The sequence below is a fragment of the Parambassis ranga genome, unplaced genomic scaffold, assembly GCF_900634625.1.
Source record: "Parambassis ranga unplaced genomic scaffold, fParRan2.1 scaffold_21_arrow_ctg1, whole genome shotgun sequence".
NCBI lineage: Eukaryota > Metazoa > Chordata > Actinopteri > Ambassidae > Parambassis > Parambassis ranga.
In genome coordinates, this window is record NW_021144767.1 from 3,820,826 (window position 1) to 3,825,012 (window position 4,187).

Below are 4,187 nucleotides of genomic sequence, written 5' to 3' on the forward strand. Positions count from 1 at the left end.
TTAAACCAGCGCAGTGCTGTTCCTGTAATCCTGATCTCGTGTTCCAATCTGTGTAGCAGGATGCGATGGTCTACGGTGTCGAAGGCAGCACTGAGATCCAGTAGAACGAGTACAGAGACGAGACCCCGGTCCGATGCCATGAGGAGGTCATTGGTGACTTTAAGCAGTGCTGTTTCTGTGCTGTGATGGGCTCTGAAACCAGACTGGAAAGCATCAAACAGACTGTTACTACACAGGTGGTCGTTTAGCTGACTTACAACAGCTCTTTCAAGTAGTTTGGAGATAAAGGTGAGGTTGGAGATCGGTCTGTAGTTTCCTAGGACGTCCGGGTCCAGTGAAGGTTTTTTAAGTATCGGAATGATCACAGCAGTTTTAAAAGCCTGTGGTACATATCCTGTTTCCAGAGACAAGTTGATCTGTCCTAATATAGAGTCTCCGATCAGAGGAATAGCATCCTTGAGGAGCTGTGAAGGGATCGGATCCAGAAGACAGGTAGTAGGTTTAGACTTGCTGATGCTGGTGGTCAGCTCAGGGAGGCCGATGGGCGCGAAGCAGTCCAGAGTTAGATCAGGATCCGTTTCCAGAAGTGGCGGTGTATCCTCAGCGGTCACAGAGAGATTGTGGTTGATTTGTCCTCTAATAGTGGTGATTTTATCAGTGAAGAAGCTCATGAAGTCTTCACTACTAAGAGCTGCAGGAATGCGAGGCTCCACAGAGCTGTGGCTCTTTGTCAGCCTGGCCACGGCGTTAAAGAGAAAGCGCGGGTTGTTCTTGTTTTCTTCTATTAGTGATGAATAGTAGGCTGTCCTGGCTTTACGAAGGGCCTTCTTATACGTCAGCAGACTGTCTCTCCAGATCCTCCGGGAGTCATCTGATTTAGAGGACTGCCACATCCTCTCCATCCTACGTGTAATCCGTTTCAGTGATCGGATGTTTGAGTTGTACCACGGAGCTAGCCTCTTCTGGTTTGTAGTTTTCTTCTTCTTCAGTGGAGCAATCCTGTTTAAGACTGAGTGTAGTGTGTCTGCAGTGTTGTTGACAAAGCGGTCCAGCTCTGCAGGAGTAACATTTAAGTTGGTACCCCCATCAGTACTTGGGACTGTGGGGAGTACTGGTAGGATTGCTGTCCTAAACTGCTTTACGGCGTCTTCAGACAGACATCTGCTGTAGTAGACCTTTTCCTCAGGTGCTGGTAGGTCTGAAAGAGAGAAGTCAAAGGTTATTAATGAGTGATCTGAAAGAACAGGATTTTGAGACCACACTAGCAGGTTCTCAGCTTCCAGGCCGTAGGTGAGAACCAGGTCGAGGGTGTGACTGTGACAGTGTGTGGGTTCATTTACTAACTGAGAGAACCCAACTGAATCCAAGAGTGAGTTGAAGGCAATCTTCAGACTGTCGGAGTCGACGTCCATATGAATGTTAAAGTCACCCACTATAATGACTTTATCTGTGCTAAGCACTAAACTTGATAAGAAGTCTGAAAACTCCAGCAGGAACTCTGAATAAGCAGCAGCAGGTGGACGATACACTACGACGAGTAAAACAAATTCTGACTTCTTCCAGCTTCCGTGAGACAGGCTGAGAGTGAGACTCTCAAAAGAAGTATGAGTAGACTTAGGTTTAGGATTCATCTGAAGACTGGAGCGGTAGATTGCTGCCACTCCTCCTCCGCGACCTGTAACTCTAGGAACATGACAGTTAGTATAACAGGACGGAGTTGATTCATTTAAAGCAACATATTCTTCACCCTGTAACCAAGTCTCAGTGAGACAAAGTATATCAGTGTGATGATCAATAATTAGATCATTAACTAAGAGCGACTTAGAGTGTAGGGATCGTATGTTAAACAATCCACACCTGAGTGTTCTGTTACCTTGTTCTATGTGTTTGTGTGTGTTAGTGTGTATTTTTATGAGGTTATTATGATTAATATATCTTAACTTGTGTGCTTGATGAACTGTGGGAGGACGTGTGACCGTCACCACTTCAATAACATTATTAAGCTTAGTGTTTCTATGTGTATTTGTGTTTAATGTGTTTCTAACTGAGGGCGGCAGTCCTCCAGAAGCAGCAGAGAGGTGTGTAGGACAGCGACTCTGCCTCCTGGCCTCGACCCTGGGTTGTCAGGTTATATAATGCATGTGTATATTACACATGCAGGTGTAATATACACCTGCATGCTTATCTATGGCAGTTTTAAAGCTACAAGAAGCATTTTGAATGGATTCAGTTAAATCTTAATTCCCTCAGTTAGTTCTGGGTGATAAGATGAATAAATACATGCTTACTTGAACCCTGCCTGGACCTTCCCCCACCTCAGCTCCATACATTACAGGCCAGTAGAATGAGTTTGCTCAGACAGACCTGTCCTTTCTCATGTTTCCTGGATGACTCACCAAACTGAAATGAAAGTTCTTACTTTAATTTGAGCCTAGTTTAGTTCTAATCTAAGGAATGGATTCCACAAACATCTGAAGCTGAAGGTTTTATTTCACTATATGAACTCAACACTGACCTTATGTGTCCGCCTGTTCTTCTTCTGTAAAATGACATTTTCTGGTGAAATAAAGGTTCAAATAAATAATGTGATTTAATAAATGGCTGCGCGATGTTCCATTATCAAGAACGTTGGCCGTCTTCTCTGTGAACATATCCGCCGGTCCGGGTTTTCCTTCAACAGTCATGGTGCATTGAAAGGAGGAGCGGGCGGATCAGCTGCTCTCGGTGTGTGCGCGTGCATGTGCGCTTATGTGTGTGAACGCGGACGGGAGGAGAGAGAGAGTTGCGCAGAGTTGAATGAATGGAAAGATAGATATATTATAAAATCGCATTGGCGGAAAAACACCACAGAATCAGTGTGTGGCGGAGGGAGTTGATGATGTGAACCGGTCTGTGTGTTTACTGCTCTCTCCTCTGTCCTCTGTGTGTGTCCAGGTCCACTCTGAGTGTTGCTGGTTGTATGTTGAAACACACTCCGCACAGAGCAGCAGATGATGTGAAGATATTTTTACAGAAGAAAACCATTAGAGTTCAAACCTAGAGTTCCCAAAGCTCTGAAAGTTGGACAAGGTCTGAGCTTTTTAAGAGCAGATATCGGCTGCAGCTCCGCGGAAACATCTGAATGCGCCGTGGCGTTTCTTCACGCTTTACCGTACATTTCAGCATAGTCGCGCAGCATTTTTAAAGTGTACACAGCGCGTCTCTCCAAAGAGTAGATGGGATGACGCAGTGCTGCAGCTTAGAAGAAACGAGGGTGGGAAAAACGTTAGCGGTGATGCCGTGCTGACAGCTGACTCTTGCTGCCTTCTTCTTTTCTTTCTTCTTCTGTTTCTTCTTCTATTGTGCGCACGGTCCGCGGGCCGTACTTTGCCCAGGTCTGCGTTAGCCAGTCGTTAGACACACCTGGCCCAGGCAGCCAGAACATCACAGGTAAGTATGGACACATTTAGTGCTATTGTTTGTTTGACCCAGACCCACTGAGGTCCTCCTCCACATATAAAGCATGTTTCCCACCAACAGGTAGAACTGATGAAGCTGCTTGGAGGAGCAGAGAAACGTCTTCAAGAAAACTCTACAAGTCCAGACGCCTCGCTTCAGTGGTCTCTATGAACATGACCTGGATGACATGTAAACATACAGTGTGCTCTTTGTAATCTGTATTCTGGCTCTAAAACAAGTGCCCCTTGTGAGGGTTGAAGTCACAATCTTCAGATGATGAGACTGACTCGCTGCCTACTGCACTAACGAGGCTCAGAAAGAGGTGAAACATGGTCTTTTCTCTTTTTCTTCTTTAAAGCTCACGGCCATACTGCTCTAGAAACGCCCGATCTCGTCTGATCTCGGAAGCTAAGCAGAGTCGGGCCTGGTTAGTACTTGGATGGGAGACCGCCTGGGAATACCAGGTGCTGTAAGCTTGAGCCTCCCTTGGCCAAGGGAGGACTGCGTCTGGTAATGTATTGCGTCACTTCCTGTTTTGACACTGTCCTGTTTGTTCACTTGGTGTGCGCTGTAGGGGTGGGCGATACTGAAGATTTCAGTATCGATCCGATACCAAGTAAATACAGGGCCAGTATCAACGATACCGATTTCATGATCATAAATCATTATTTTTTTGCCTTCTTTTTTGCCTTTAAATAGATTATCGTGATTAGCAGAGTAATAATACACAAGAAACATTTGTTAAGTAA

The 4,187-nt window shown here is 45.5% G+C and overlaps 1 non-coding gene across 1 annotated transcript; it reads left to right on the forward strand.

The window, feature by feature from the left end:
* The first annotated feature begins 3,795 nt into the window (after positions 1-3,795).
* On the forward strand, positions 3,796-3,914 carry LOC114429933 (5S ribosomal RNA). The gene has a single exon (XR_003669962.1). It is a non-coding gene; the product is annotated as a 5S ribosomal RNA (ribosomal RNA).
* The last annotated feature ends 273 nt before the right edge of the window (positions 3,915-4,187 follow it).